Source organism: Aquarana catesbeiana, linkage group LG09 (genome assembly GCF_042186555.1).
Source record: "Aquarana catesbeiana isolate 2022-GZ linkage group LG09, ASM4218655v1, whole genome shotgun sequence".
Lineage (NCBI taxonomy): Eukaryota > Metazoa > Chordata > Amphibia > Anura > Ranidae > Aquarana > Aquarana catesbeiana.
The window spans coordinates 203868200-203885170 of NC_133332.1; the positions used below are offsets into that span (position 1 = coordinate 203868200).

At 43.3% G+C, this 16971-nt stretch overlaps 1 protein-coding gene across 4 annotated transcripts in view; it reads left to right on the forward strand.

Annotated features, from left to right (window-relative positions):
* RXRA (retinoid X receptor alpha) overlaps window positions 1–16971 on the forward strand; it is a 310855-nt gene that overhangs the window by 117059 nt on the left and 176825 nt on the right. Inside the window, exon 1 of one of the 4 annotated variants that reach the window (XM_073599595.1) lies at window positions 10530–10645. The exons of the other annotated variants lie outside the window; for them this stretch is intronic. The gene's annotated coding sequence lies outside the window, so the exon portion shown is untranslated. Of the gene's footprint in view, window positions 1–10529; window positions 10646–16971 lie in introns of those variants that run through there. 4 annotated transcript variants of the gene reach the window in all.

Below are 16971 nucleotides of genomic sequence, written 5' to 3' on the forward strand. Positions count from 1 at the left end.
CGAGTGACTCTTGGAATTGTGGTTATTGGACAGTCTCTGGCCAGATAAATATATGCTGATCCTCAAGTTAAAGTGTATGTACTGTATAACCAAAACTTTTTTTTTTCCAAGTTTTGGTTAAAGGGAGGAAGGTTTAGAGGCTCTGAAGTTTTTATTGCTGTATGTGTCCCTGTAGGGGAAATTCATCCCTCTATTTCTACTGGAGACCATCATTACTAAAATAAAAAGTGAAGGGAAATCCCAAATTGTAGGGTTATGCCCATAAGAAGAATAGCTGAGGAGAATTCTACCAATGGGGACAACTGCTGGCCATAGATGGGTGGAATTTCAAATGAAAATTCTTGGGAAAATAATTTTTGGAACCATTAGTGGGTCAAATAGACGTTTGTTTCCGACCACAGTGGTGAGAATATTCGAAGGAGCAAGCTGGAAATTTTTTTTTTATGTTTGTGTGTTTTTTTTTTTTTGTCTTTTTAATTTTTTTTTTTATTTCAAAATTAAATGTTAAAAGCAAAATGTCAGATTAATTTTCGGAAAACTGAAGCATTTTAATTTGAAATTCTATCCATCTATGGCCAGCTGAAGAGGGGAGTTCCCTTCACTTTGAGAGATTTCCTCTAACTTCCTGTTGCATCTCTGAGCCAGGTGAAGGATATTCATCCCAACCATATGCAACAAACCTAAGAAAGCTTAACCCTTTCCTGTATTATCCAAAACTACAAAAACAAGTTGTTCTTCATACACTGTAATTATGTGAGCATCGGGACCAGTATGTTCATCATCCATTGATGGCCACACAATTGTTACTTTTTAGGTGCCCAGGAACAATTTATAAAATTGGGAACATCATTTGTAATTACCCTCCTGTTTCTGGCCACTCTCAGATTAATAAGCCTGAAATACTTCCCTTTAAAGATAACCAGGAGGATGGAGGGGGACCATCAGGGTTGTTTGTATGAAGGGTCTTTGTTACCTGAGGCCCTGGAGAATTCAGTTACTCCGGTTGTATCCTTATGGAGACTCTTGTATTGTAGGTATTATCACAGTCACATCACGGATATTTGCCACAGGGCGCTCTGTGCCAGCTGTTTCCAGTAATGTGGCAAAGCTGGCAGAGATTACCGGGGAGTCTGTGAGCTTGCAGTGAGAGTAAAAACCTAATTAGTGTCTTATCTCTTGGCTTATTCCTGGGAGCCCATTGAAGGAAACAGCAATTTAATGTACGTTCCTTGTCCTGTAAACGCTCACCACGCAATTACATCTGCCTGTTACAAGTTATCTGTCAGAATGCTGAGCAGCCGTCTATCTAGGGCCGCTGTGAAGTCTTCTGCAATAGGAAATTATCTCGGCGCGGCCTTTGCTAATGACCGCACCGCAAAGTTCTACCTAGTGGGAGGTGGATGTTTTTCATGTATTAAAAAGAGTTTCTGTTGGGCTGTAGATGTATCTGACTCCCTCATTGATTATTATTATAGTCATTACAACAAGTAATATGAATCCATTTTTTTTACTATCGCTTCACAGTAAATAAAACCATCTTTCACATTCTTCCTGCATGTTGGTGGGGGGACAGCATAAGCAGTGCAGTTTCTTCTGCCATCTTTGAGATGTGGAAGTTTCTCACTCCATTACATTATCTCTTACCAGCTGTATATCAGTTTTGTTTGTCATGGGTGACTTTTGTATTGATTTAGCTTTAAATGCTACTAAAGCTAAAACAATTTTGATTTTAATGTATTCTCTGAGAAAAAAGGAGCATGCAACAGGGGCCACCCCCTTGGACTTTTAAGACAGAAAAAAAAAGGTAAATGGAGTAAATAAAATGCAACCATGTGCCACTTTTATTGAGTATCTGATACATTTTTTAGTCATAAACAATCACAATAAAATATACAAAAAGCACACCAATGAACCAATTAATACATAGACATAACGTGTTTCCCCGAAAATAAGCCCTACCCCGAATATAAGACCTAGCGTGATTATTGGGGAGGGCTGCAATATTAGCCCTACCCTGAAAATAAGCCCTAGTAAAGTACATGAAAAAACTGTGGTCCGTTTTGTAGGACGATCGTACTACTTCAAATACTTTATTAGCAGCCGCCGCTGACCTGCCGGAGGTCTTCTTCTTTCCTCCTCGCTGACATCTGCAGCCCCTCCCTCTTCAGTGCACAGAGCGGGCTTACGTCAGTGGGGATCCCAGGTCTTCCCCCTTCTCTTCCCGGCTGATGTTTGCAGCCCCTTCCTCTTCAGTGCACGGAGCGGGCTTACGTCAGCGGGGATCTCAGAACGGAGAGGAGCAGATCAAGTGAGCGACCACGACCAGGGGAGCTGTAAAAAGGTATTCTCCATGAGACATCTGCAATGGGAGACACATTGCACCTTATACCAGTGTGATCCTTTTATAAAACTGATTACATACATTTTAAAAGGACTTTAACCAAGATGTTTTTAAAATGATGTTAATTAACTCCTGACCTGACAGGGGGAGGTGGGGGGAGAGATCACATAGGGGACACAGGAACTTTAAAAAAAATTTTCTATTGTTTTATTCCAGGATTTTTAGAACATACCGTAGAGAGGGGTAAATGACACAGCAGAAGCACTGTGCTTTAAAGGAACAGGATTTTTTTTTTTTAGGGTTACAACTACTTTAAGATTGTCATTGTACATGCCATTTATAAATAAGACATCCCCTGAAAATAAGCCCTAGTGTGTTCTTTGTAGACAAAATTAATATAAGACCCGGTCTTATTTTTGGGGAAACACGGTATATATCAAACACAAAGCTAATAATCCAGGCACTGCCAGAGTTGAGCTGAGGTCAGTCCATGAAGATTTGTAGCATACATCCCGACATGTTTCGGAAATTTTATTGGTACATATTTTCCTTCATCAGGGTTAATTTATATTTGGGTGACTTTATCTTTATCTGCAGCATAGATATAGTTACATAGTATTTGTACAATAGTACATAAAAAAACAAGTGATTTTACATAATAAGCTATATAGTATTTAGGCTTAAAGGTACTTGCATATAGTGTTTATTGAAAAGACATGGGGAAATGGTAAAAACAAATGTGGGGAATCCTCGTTGGCTAAAAGAGTTTGCATTCACAATGATGGACAAGCATGCAACCCAGAGCTGGCCACTGATTCACATCCACAAGAGACGCCCCGATGTTGAACCAGAAAAGGAGTATTGCTGTCTGAAAGGCCATAAATGAACAAAGGAAATTCAATCAATGTTTTTAGAATAAATATACAAGCACAACTAGTGTGCTGTAACAACAGGACAAGGGCATGTGTTACCCAGAATTGCCTATATAAACTAGTATGTTACCTTTCACTGTGGTGATAGAGGTGCAGACATCAGAGCGGCAGTCCTCAGACTGAGACATGCCAGCTGTGTCTGAACACTCTAAATAGTGAGTCAGCTGATGAGAGAGCCAATCCTCACAGGTTGATTGGGTAATGCTGGTTATTCTGCCTCATTAGCTGTATGGAAAACAGCTGAGGCCAGAATTTAGAGCGTCTCTCTGACGTTGAAGTGCGCGGCGTAGCCCCGCCCCTCGGGGCGTGATGATGTTATGTGCCGGCGCGTCACTGGCGAAAGAAAAGTCCCCACCTATGTTAGAGAAACACAGTAGAGACAGGTAGGAGCTCCTCCCCGCACATATGGCCTGCATGGAGACGAGGAGAACCCCGTCATCCATTTAGCCATGCATGGGTGGAGCCTACCCGCCGGGTATTTGTGAAAAAACAGCGCAGCCCAGGGAGCATGGTGTGCCTTTAAAAACAAGCCTTTAATATCATTCTAAAGCGGACTTGACTTTTAATAATGGGACACTTACCTGTCCCAGGGTCCAGCGATGCAGGGGAACGAAGTCTCCCCCTCCTCACTGCGGCTCCGGCATTGTCACTGTGGGCGCCCGGCTGTGGCTTCACAGCCGAGCACACACTGCGCATGCGCGAGCCGCGCTGTGCGCCTTGACTGGCTGGATAATCATCTGGGACCTGTGACGTGTCCCAGATGATTGCCGAGAGAGAGGGGGTGGGGTGAACTTACCTCTGGCGCCCTGGTGCCCCGGGCAGAAGTGGGAGATGGGAACCCTCTAAAAAGATGGTTTCCGTCCCCCCCCCCAAAAAAAAAATTATATGCCAAATGTGGCATGTCAGAGGGTCACCTTACCTTAAAGCAGAAGTTCCATTTTTGGGTGGAACTCTGCTTTAAATTTGCCTGCAAAAGTGGAAATAGCCTTTAGGCCCCATTCTCACCATGATGTGTGACATCGGGTGTCGAGCATTTGAACGTTTAGGTACTTTTTTGGCATGTTGTCACCCTATGTACATGGGGCAGCACATTATTTTTTGTGGTTTGCCCTATGCGTGACAAATGCATCAAAGTAGTTAATAAAGCTTGTGGAGCATTGAGTTTTGCTCATTGTGTTTTTTTTTTTTTTTAACTGTGCTTTGCTATGTTTGACATGGGTTTTTGTTTTTCTGTGACAAACACACGTCTTTTTTGCTGTGTTTGGGTCGCTGTTGGCAATGAATGACTGAGAAGTTGTTTTTCATGTGTTTTGTAGACACGTGCAAAATTGCACAATTCACGAAACACTAAAGTGTAAATACAACCTTAACCACTTAGCGACTGCCCCACACAGATATACTGTGGCCGCTCTGTGCCAGATCCTGTACCTAGTACGTGATCAGACACTAATGGGTCTGGGGCGCTCGTGCCGCTGGTGACACGCTTCTGCTGTGATTGGACACAGAGGGAGCCAATCAGCAGGTCCAGCGGACTCTATGTCCCCTGGGACCTGCCGATTGAGATAGCAGAACTGTGTAAACAAGGCAGATCGCCGTTCTTTGAGAGGGGAAGACAGAGATCTTCGCAGGGCAATCTCGTTAAAAAAAAAATCACTGATCGCCTCCATTACTAGTAAAAAAAAAAAAAAAAAAAAAATCCATAAATCTATTCTATAGTTTGTAGGCGCTATAACTTTTGCGCAAACCAGTCAAATATGTAGCGGAATACATATTGGCCTAAATTGATGAAGAAATTTGATATTTTTAATTTTTTTTTTTATTGGATGTATTTTATAGCAGAAAGTAAAAAATATTGTTTTTTTGTTTTTTTTTTTCAAAATTGTCGGCCTTTTTTTGTTTATAGCCCAAAAAATAAAAACTGCAGAGGTGGTCAAATACCACCAAAAGAAAGCTCTATTTGTGGGGAAAAAAAGGACATACATTTTATTTGGGTACAGCGTTGCACAATCGTGCAATTGTCACCTAAAGTAACGCAGTGCCATATCGCTAAAAATGGCCTGGTCAGGAAGGGGAGGGGGGGTAAACCAGCTGAAGCGGTTAAACTATCTCATCACAAAGGAAGACTGTTTCAGAGCAACAAGGACAGAATGGTGGTGTGTGATTATCTGGAATACTTTCTAGCAAAAGTAAACCTGTTACAAGAAAGCAAATGTACTCCAATGTCTGTCACAGACCGTAATCTCTGAGCAAAGCATCCTCATAGGTGTGTCTATTGCATTGGTGGGAAGTGGAGCCATGGGGGGGGTTCACTTTCAGGTTACAGTTGATCTTCACATTTCACCAAGGATTGGGGGTCCAGTCACAGCATGCTTTGCTCAGAGCTGTACAAGACCCATTAGAAAGTCATACTAGTTTGTCACATATTAGTGACAGGTCCACTTAGGGCTCATTCATACCTGTGTCTATACTGCCACCTCTCTGAAAAGTACTTTTCCGAGGATGTTTGACAGGCATGGGGGGGGGGGGGTGTTATCTCTACCTCACTCCCTCTTCCTCACTGCCTGCTTCAACCTCTAAAATGCTGAGCTACCACGTCACAACCTTGTACATTGCATGCAGTTGCTTCGATTCCCCATTCTCTTGAATGGGTTGTGTTTAATGGCAGTACTGCCTGCAGAATGCGACATGCAGTTTAATTTTTGCTGCAAAGAATTGTGGCCCTGGCGTGGGTAACACTGATAAGTGGCGCATTTCTTAGTTTACTTGGGTGGTTGAAGAGTGGTAAAACCATGGCTCAACTGCCTGCTTTTACTGCCCATGGGAATGAGCCCTTATAGTGTATATATTAGACAGCGTAGTTTTGCCACTTTGGAAATTGACATGTATGTTGTTAATAGGAATTTCTCTTTAGTGTTACATTCCCTGTGGTGTGTTATGGTGAGCCCAGTCATCACTGGCAGATAATGTCCAGAAGTTGCAGTAATCTTACTGGACAGAGGTGGGGATTTTATGAGCAGATATTAAAATTATACAGCAGAATTGCAACCTTTCCGTCTCCACCCAAACATATAAAAATGTTATAAATTGTATTGCTGGGCTTTATTTCCTTTACGTGCAGAATGGTTTTGGCTGCATTTGTGGATGAGTTGACCATTCTGTGATATGATCAAGATAAGTCCTCCACCGTCAGCTGATATCAGTGTGCCTTTCCGCAAATGAATCTGTACATTCTGCCTTCTTCTGCCTTCTTCTGTCTGCAAGCTTGTACCAAAATATTCATTGTTAGTCGAGATTCATTCTTTTCTTTTTGCCTTCTTTATTAATGGATATTACTGCCGGACCTAGGGACACTTGGCAGTGCAACGTTGTAAACAGGGCAGAATCTTGCAGTAACAAAGTGCAGCTGAAGATGGAGAATATTAAATATTTGTCAGAAGTTGTGTGGTAATCCCCTCCTATTCAGGTCACAATGAAAGCAGACAAAGGTGGACTAAGAGCTTGCACTTCGAGCTTCCACAAGGCAGTGTATTGGGGGAATTCATAGATGGGTGTGATGGCTCATGTCTCAGCATGCAAAAGTGACATCATTCTCTGCTTATATGTCTGAATCAAGTACTCTTATGGTGATGTCATGAAGATGTAGGAGGGGCTTTGTGGGACTTTATTGGGAAGACTGGACGGCCATATTTTATTGCTCAACAGTAGCAGTTTACAGCACCAAAACGAATTTGAAAACTTAAAGTGGTTGTATACCTTTCCATCTACTCATTGAGGCGACTAGCCTCAGGTGATGCATAGAGATGAAACAAATCCTCCTACATAAGTTGTACCTGTTTATCTGCAGAAAACTCTTCTCTACAACCGTTCAAAGTGAGCAGTTTATGCAGCATTTCTGAGCAGCAGGGGGCAGGGGTATGATGTCACATACAGTACAGCACACAGTAGTATGGGGAGTGTAATCTGAGACCTGAGTAGAGGAAATGGAAACTCCACCCTCTACAACACGGTCTCATAAAGAAACGTGAACAGCTGAAGCTGTCAGTCACCTGCGGTGGAGCAGTATCCTGGGATTACTTGGTGTCCTATAAACTGTCAAAAGTGACTAATGCAGATATCAGAGAAAGTAGCTTGAGACAGGATCGATACTATGTGCTATAGCCTGAGGCAAGTACACACTATAGAAGGATGTGCTTTGTTCAAGTTTAGGTTCAGGTTATTGGCACATTCAAGAAAAAATGTTTGCAGTGCACCATCTTTCTGCTCTCCTACCCTCTGATGTGCTACTATATAGAGTTGGATTCAAGGTGCCCTTTAAAACATATCCAAACATACGATGAAAAGCACCCATCTGACTTTTTCTGACGGACATTCCGCTCGTGTGTACGCGGCATTAGTCAGTTATTTTTCAACTTCAAGTGTAACTTTAATCCTCATGCTGCTAGCATTAATAAATAGGAAAGTATATCATATTTACCTGTTTTCAATTTTTTTTTTTTACATTTCTTTAGTTACTTCCTGGTTTGTGATATGTTGCAGATCACTAGCCCTTGGTGTGGTGACTGCCTTTTTTTCTCCCATGGCTGTCACCCTAGGCTGCTTTCCTCATATGGACTACACGTGTCCATGTCTCCATCTCCATTACATGAGGGGCAGGTTAATTTGGTAGATTGCAAAATATAGCTAGGATGAAAGCTATTCTTAGGAAGTGCCTGAACTTCAGACGTTTTGCTTTAGGCAACAGAACGCTCAGATGTGAACAGGGCGTTTTGGAACTTTTGAGATGAGCGTTTTACTAGCTGAAAACGCTCAGGTGTGAATGTAGCCTTAGGCTGATCATAGACCGATTAAAATTTGACTGGTTCAACAGATACAAGCAGTGTGTAGCTGACCCTGTTCATTAGATCGACTTCTGTTGGAAACCTATGATCAGCAGTTGCAGCTGCTGATCAGTGGGTTCTGACAGCTCCAGGTTCCAATGTCAGGATACAGTGTCCCAGCAGGGGGATTCCTCCAACCACCTCTCTTGTGTGGATAAAAGAATCTCTGTTGTTTTTTTTCATTTATTTTGCTATGGCCAGTTTAAAGTGGTTTAAAGGTTTTTACCTTCATGCATTCTATGCATGAAGGTAAAAAACTTTCTCTGTGCAGCAGCCCCCCCAATACTTACCTGAGCCCCATCGCGAGCCAGCAATGTGCATGAGAGCCTGGGCTCTCCGGGGACACTCCCTCCTCATTGTCTGAGACAGCAGTGGGAGCTATTGGCTCGCGCATGCGCAGTAGGAAAGGGCAGTGAAGCTGCAAGGCTCCACTGCCTGTTTCCCTTAGTTAGGATGGTGGCGCCGGCACCCGATCCGATGGACAGATCGTCCTCGGGGGGCTGACATCGCGGGCTCGCTGGACAGGTAAGTGCCCTTATTAAAAGTCAGCAGCTACAGCGTTTGTAGTTGCTGACTTTAAAAAAAAAAAAAAAAAAATGTCTGGAACACCACATTAAGGATTGATAGGCTGCAATATATTATATTGTTATTTTTGGATTTAATACCGCTTTAAAACGCTATTGATAACTTGATACATCCATTGAGTCTGCCAGACAGACATTGCCCAACAGCTGGCCCAAAACGCCTTTACAGGGATTTTGCGCTATGCTGTGAGATCTTATGCAGAGATTTGCAGTGGTGGGAAGGGGGGTGAAGGGTTTTTTTATCTGCAAACTTCAAGTCTTTAGGAAGAAATCTGATCCCCACATCTGTCGGAGAATGGATTTACAGATTCCTTGTCCATCCCATTGCCGGCATCGGTCTTGTTGCTTGAGATACCCTCCCATATATATACCATGATGTAACCCTTCCTGCAAGTCTCTATTCTAGAATGTTATTGCTACAAGGAATTTTTGTAAATGAAAGATTCACCCTCTTTATTTTTTTTGGTCACCAATATAACTGTGACAAAAAATAATGGGAGATGCTAAATGTTACTGTTGTCACAGGCACAAGAGGTGAGGGGACAGCTGGACAGAAACTATGCAGATTTAATCTGGTTATTGATGAACCGGCTTAAATTTGCTTTATGGGCAGCCCAATTGCCAACGTTCCAGCTGACTTTATTTGACTACAAAATGAAATGAGCCGGACAAGAAATTGTCACCTGATTGGTGGTGCCGGATTTTGAAATTCAATAACTACAGCCAGGGATTCATCCATCTGTGCTGTATATTGTGGATGGGGGAATCTGTTCAATGGCTATCTTTTTAAAGTGGATGTAAACCCTCACATATACCCAGTGACGTGAACAGCCCCAGCTGATATACAGATGAAGCAAATCCTCCTACATACGTTTTACATGTATATCTGCTGTCTTCAGCTTTCTATACTCTTTAGAGAGTGCACATCCTGTTAGAAATGTTTCTTCCTGTTTCAGCAGTGGGAGGGCATTCTGGGCATACACTGTGTGATAAACAAAATCTCCTGTGTTTTGAAAGTGATATGACGGCAGTGGATGTTGCCTAGGATTTCTATGGCTTCCGGTAAATGCACGGACCTTGCAGCCCTCCAAGGGTCAGGGGACACCCAATGGAACACTGTAGAAAAAAACGAGTGCGCACTGACCTTGTGCATTACCCGAGTGATGTTTATTGGTATACAAAGAAAGGAAATATACTCAAACAAGTAGGTCATAAAAACATTTCAAAGTCCACAATGGACACAAAGCAACCAGGTGACCGGGACTGTGTCCAGCATGCCGGAGAACCTTCCAGATGGCTGACGCGTTTTGAGGGGAGATCCCCTCTTCCTCAGAGCCCATCTGTGATGTTGCATTGACACATTCATTTCATTTTATTTCTACAGTGATGCACTGTGTGACAGCTGATTGGAGGAAGGGCACCCCCCCCCCCCCCTCCGCATAGGCTTCTGGTACACCGTGAGGGAAAATCTTTCCAACATGCACACAGACAGCAATAAAAACTTCTTTTGGAAGAGAGAAATTGCCAGTGCTATATAAAGCTGAAAATCATTTATATATCCTGGGGTTTCGTTGATTGATTCCACTTGCCCAGCCTGCCTTATTGATAAATTCTGCTTCTCACACCAGATCTTTAGCTCACTTGCCATCAAGAGAGACCAGGGGGTCAGTTGTTGATCATTCACTTTTTATGAAAAACCGGTTGTTTCAGTCCAAGTGTATCAGGTATTTTTTTTTTTTACACATCGTCACTGAGGATATTTCAGTATTGCCAAATAACAGGCAGTCCTATCCCAGAAGACTCGCCATCTCAGACACCTATCTACATCTACCCTGTTCATTGGATAGCACCATCCTGGGATCCCGGAGAAGTAGGAGTATACCTCTCACCTGGCCTCCCTGACACACAGTGGTAAAACTTTGGGCTAAGCCCCCATTCACGCTTAAGTGTTTTTTTGCTCATTTTCCTATGCCTTACTACGCAAGATTCCATTCTTTCGAATTATTCTTGTTCACACGTCTATGCTCAGTCACCTTACGCTCTTTGCCCTACACTCAAAAATGTACATGAGGTTTTTTTTGGAGCTTATTCAGGTGTTTTTGGTCCCATATGCTTCAATCGAAACACCTGAAAATGTGTGATTTTTGCATAGTATAGACTTCATGAATCTGTAAATACAACTGTGTGTGAATTGTTCCTTGTTCATGAGCTATGACTGGTAATATGTTGATTATTAATTTGTGAATCCTGACACCATCTTATATTATGAGTACATTCACACTTGGTGCAGTGGGATCTACGTTGGGTGGCTATTCCAGCACAGTTCCACCACACCCCCACTGCATGACAAGGCTAACTGCCTTGTCTCCAGTTCGGCCAGTTCACCGTGCGTTCGGTGTGTGCTGTACTTTTTCCAGCGTAGAGCAGTCACTGCATGCCAGCTGATAGAACTTTATGAAATAATGTCATTTTGTGACATTTCAATAAAGTTTGTTTAAAAAAAAAAATGTGAACAGTGCAATAGGCTGGGATTGCCCCATTAGCACTGCCTTCACCGCAATGAACAACAGCTGTTGCCTTGCAATGCAGCTGTTGGTGTGAATGCACCCTTAGGCTGGGTTCACACTGGTAAGACAAACGCTCCGACATGGGTTCCCCCTTCAAGAGCATACCAGGCCCTTCGGTCTGGTATGGATTTTCAGGGGAACCCCCACGCCGAAAAAATGGCATTGGGGTCCCCCCAACATCCATACCAGACCCTTATCTGAGCACACAGCCTGGCAGGTCAGAAAAGGGGGTGGGGACAAGTGAGCGCCGCCCCTCCTGAACCGTCCCAGGCCGCATGCCCTCAACACGTGGGCCCCCCCAACCCCAAAGCACCTTGTCCCCATGAGGACAAGGGCCTCTTCCCGACAACCCTGTCCATTGATTTTGGGGCCTACGGGCGGGGGGCTTATCAGAATCTGGAAGCCCCCTTTAAAAAAGGGGGCCCCCAGATTCTGGCCCCCCACCCTATGTGAATGAGTATGGAATACATTGTATCCCTACCCATTCATCAAAAAAAAAAAAATGTCAAAAATAAAACACATTAAACAGGTTTTTAAAGTAATTTATTAAGGCAGCTGCGGCGTCTCTTCCGATTTCTTCTCTTCTCTCCGGCTCTTCTGCCTCCTCCACTAACGTCCTCTGCCGGTTTTTCTCCCCTCTCCGGTCTTCTCCGCTGTCCGCTGATGTCTTCTATCCCTCTCCGGTTCTTCCCCCTCTGTCCACTGTCTTCACCGCTGTCCGAGTCTCCTCTGCTGTCTTTACGCTCTTTTGCTGGGTCTTCTTTGCTGTCTTCTCCCTCTGTTCTTTTTCCGATGTTGACTCGATGCTCTCTCCTGCTCTAATGCTGGGTGCGCCATTACTTGTACTGGCCTTCCCCTTATGACATCACCGCCCAATCATGCCCCGGGTGGTGACGTCATAAGGGGCGGGCCTCCAGATGACGTGACCCCGCTCCATGCCAATATAAGTAGTGGCACACCGCGCACCCGGCATTAGAGCGGGAGAAAGCGTTGAGTCAACATCGGAAGTAGAACAGAGGGAGAAGACAGCGGAGAAGACCCAGCAAAAGAGCGAGCAAAATAATGAGAAGACAGCGGAGAAGACCTAGCAGAGGAAGAAGACAGAGGACAGAGGGAGAAGAACTGGAGAGGGCTCGAAGACATCAGCGGAGAGGACCCGGAGAGGGGAGAAGACGTTGGAAGAGACGACGGAGCTGCCTTAATAAATTACTTTAACACCCCGTGTGCTGTTTTATTTTTTATATTTTTTTTAGGTGAATGGGTAGGGGTACAATGTACCCCATACTCATTCACATAGGGTGGAGGGCCAGGATCTGGGTGTCCCCTTGTTAAAGGGGGGCTTCCAGATTCCGATAAGTCCCTTGCCCGCAGACCCCGACAACCAACGGCCAGGGTTGTCAGGAAGAGGCCCTTTTCCTCATCAACATGGAGACAAGGTGCTTTGGTTGGGGGGACGCAGGGCCCCCCCTGCCCCAAAGCACCCACACCCCCATGTTGAGGGCATGCGGCCTGGTGCGGTTCGGGAGGGGGGGGGGGGGCTCGCTCGTCCCTACACCCTTTCCTGACCTGCCGGGCTATGTGCTCGGATAAGGGTCTGGTGTGGATTTAGTTATTTAGTTAGTTCTCCCTAAAGATTCATATCGGACACAGTGCCTGGTATTGTCGGGGATCAAAGTCGGATCCTTGTTCATTGCAGTTGGACGCATGTTGGACTTCAAGTCACAGGGCAAAGTCTGATCCAAAGTGGTACGACTGTCGTGTCATACAAATGTGAACCCAGCCTTGGTGTCCGTGCTGTTCAGCCTTTTCTTCCTGATAGTTGACAGCAGCTTGGTGACCCACAGCAAAGAGCATTCTAATAGAGTGTGAGCTTTCCAATTTTTAAAACAAGTGGTTAGTAATTGGGGGTGGATATAAATGGGGATGCTGAGGATGCTCTATTTCAGAAAACACCAGCGTTCTAAAGCTAAAATCTTTTACAGGGTATGAGGCCATTAACATGATATTTTTTTATTTAGAAATGATAGTTTTTTATAAAATAGCTATACCAGGGATCTCCAAACTTTCTAAGCAAAGGCAGAGTTTACTGTCCTTCAGACTATAAATAGTGCCTCGGGTTTGGTGGTCAATGGAAGTAAAAAAAAAAAAAAAAAAAAAAATCACAAAGCACCTGTGGTCAGTAGGAGGATTACTGCCCCATTCATTGGTATTTGCGGAATATCTATATCACACGGTTATCTATATCACGTATTTATATGATCCAATACTGTAACAAGTATAGCAGTGGAGGTAAGGTGCTAATTGAGCAGCAACTTTACGCATTTCATTGAAATGACATTTGACATCGGAAGTATTGGTAGGTACCTACTCTAAATATTTTACCAAATCAAGTTCATCCATAATATGTGTATGCAATAAATGCTGTTGCTGCAAGTCTTACAGTTTCCCGTTTGTCAGTAAGGAGGACCTTTAAAGCAGAGAGTTTCCTCTGGTAAAAGAATCTTGGGATATATATAGATATATCTATATATATATATAGATATAGATATATATCTATATATAGATATATATAGATATATCTATATATAGATATATCTATCTCTGTTTGAGATCCCGTTCCACAACGATGGGCATTGGTATATCAGAGCTCTGTGTAGTCAAACTATGTCTCGATGGAGCTGGTTTTACGCAAAGGGGTACAGTCATGCTGGAACAGAAAAGAGCCTAAGAGCCTTCCCCAAGCTGTTGCCACAAGGTTGGAATTTATACTGTATATGAAGGATTATTATGGAAGAATGGAACATCAAGAGTGTAAAAATATATATATATATGTTTATGTTCAGGTACTTTTTTCAAAAGTCACTCTAAATTTGTATTTGGAGACTATACATCAGAGTTTCCCTTTAAATTATACATCTTGCTTTATTTTATGTACTGGAATTCCTCCACTGTGACCGTCATCTTCATTCCATTATTCCTGAAGTTTGCACTACGGGGATGCTACAGACCTGTGCGATAGGCCCCGAAGGACTCTGGGTAATGTGAATCAGGCTCCATTGTAATTGGAAGCAGACGGAGGGGAGAGATTATGCAGAATAGGATGTGATGGATTCAGAAAGGCAACCTGAAGACTGATTAATGGCAAGGCACAGAAAACCGATGTGAAAAATGACTTTACTGAGTGCAGTCAGGAGAGCCGTGCGTGAGTCATTGACTTGGCAGCAGACCACACTGTGTCACCTGAAGGTCACCGGTTCAATCCCAGCACACTTCTGATCCGGCAGATAATCTGTGACATTAGGTGGAGACTTGCTGGCATGCGCTAAGAGTTAAGAGGAGAATTAAAAGTCCCAAAATTAAAGTTTTAATTTTAATTTTTCAAGTTTATAAAATAAATCTTCTTCATTGCAGTCTTAAAGATGTAATACTAAGCTGCCCATACTGTTATGATTTTGGCCAGTTCCTCCTGTCTGATATCCTTCGACTGAAAAGCCGAAGGAGCCAGGCAAAACTTTGCTAGCCAAACAGTGGCTTCATCTAATCAGATGCAGTCGCTGTTTGGGTATTCTGATGTTGCTCCCGATAGCTGCCAGAATATAATAGTCCAGCAGGATGACTTGTCTATTTACACCGCATAGCATTGATGGGGGAATCTGTTAGGAAAAAAAAATTGGGGAATGGAGGAATCTATTAGAAAAAAATAAAAAAAATATTCTGTATGGCCAGCTCAAAAAAACAACATAATGCCCTATAACAATATATTCATAAAAAAAAAAAAAAAAAAGTAAATTTTGTTTCCTTCACTCCCGCTCCTTTGAGAGCTCTTGCAGGATCATGAAGAGCTTGGCCAGTTTGGATTTTCCTGTATTTCTTGATGATGATATCTATACAGGGCACCTGTATAACTCAAACAAGATATTCTATGGTTTTCATTCGTATATATTATAATGTGCATGTAATAGGCACAAAAAAACCCTACACATTTGGGTTTCCATTCAAGTAGCAAGTCTAGACAAATTTTTAAGGGCCTTTTAAGTAATTTATCTCAGTATTGGCAAGATTGAATGAAAATGTTTGAACAAATTTCTAGTGGTGTGTGGCCAGCGTAAAGGCCCAGGTACACTCAGCAACAATACTACACAATTTCCTAAAACCTTAACCACTTACAGACCGGAAGATTTTGCCCCTTCTTGACCAGGCCATTTTTTGCGAAATGGCACCACGTCGCTTTAACTGCCAATTGTGCGGTCCTGTGACGCTGTACCCAAGCAAAATTGAAGTCCTTTTTTTCCCACAAATAGAGCTTTCTTTTGGTGGTATATGATCACCTCTGCAGTTTTTATTTTTTGCGATATGAAAAAAAAGAGCAACAATTTTGAAAAAGAAAACAATTTTATACTTTTTTTTTTTTTTTTTTTTCTTCTACATATTTTTGGTAACAAAAAAAATTGCAATAAGCATATATTAATTGGTTTGCGCAAAAGTTATAGCGTCTACAAAATAGGGGATCTATTTATAGCATGTTTATTATTTATTTATTTTTTACTAGTAATGGCGGCAGTCTGCTATTTTTAGTGGGACTGCAACGTTGCGGTGGACAGATCGGACACTTTTGACAGTTTTTTGGGACCATTGATGTTTATACAGTGATCAGTGCTATAAAAATTCACTAATTACTATGTAAATGTCACTGGTAGGGAAGGGATAACACTAGGGGGCGATCAAGGGGTTAAATGTGTTCCCTCATGTGTGTTGCTAACTGGGGGGGGGGGATGGGATTGACTTAAGGGGGAGACAGATCTCTGTTCCTGATTACTAGGAACATGTCAGGGCTGTGCTCAGCCCTTCCTTCTCTGAGCTGACCACTCAGCTGTCGGCTAATTGCCAGCTCCTATCTCTCCACAGTGACTCAACTGTTGATGATATCCTGCTCGTCAGTCCTGCCTACTTAAGAGCCCTTTCACACCGAGCCGCCCATAGCGTCGGCGGTAAAATGCCGCTATTTTATGCAGTGTTTTACCTTCGGATTAGCGGCGCATTTCGGCCGCTAGCGGGGCGCTTTTACCCCCCGCTAGCGGCCGAGAAAGGGTTAAAACCACCCGCAATGCGCCGCAATAGCGGCGTTTTGCCAACGGTATCCCAGCGCTGCCCCATTGATTTCAATGGGGAGCAGCGGTGGAGGAGCGGTAAACACACCGCTCCTTCACCGCTCCAAAGAAGCTGCTGGCAGGACTTTTCCTGACGTCCTGCCAGCGCAGCGCCCTGGTGTGAAAGCCCTCAGGCTTTCACACTGGAGACAGTGCTGCAGCTGTTTAAGGGCGGATTGCAGGCACTATTTTTAATGCTATAGCGCCTGCAAAATGCCCTCGGTGTGAAAGGGGTCTAAGCTGTCCAGCCTAGATGATCTCTGCCTTCGCCTTGGTCACATCTCTAGAAACGCTGTCCTGTGTTCCTGTTAACTTTGTTCCTGGCTAACTTTCCTTCTGGCTCCAGATCCTGCTTGCTGTTCTACTACGCTAATCTCTGGCTCTCTGACGGTTTGGCTTGTCTGACTATCCGTTGCGGTTCCTGAACGCTGGCTATGTTTTGACTACATTTACTCTGTTTATCTTTTTTTATTATTAAACAAGTGAGATTTAACTGTACTTTTGTCTCAGTCTGATTCATGGT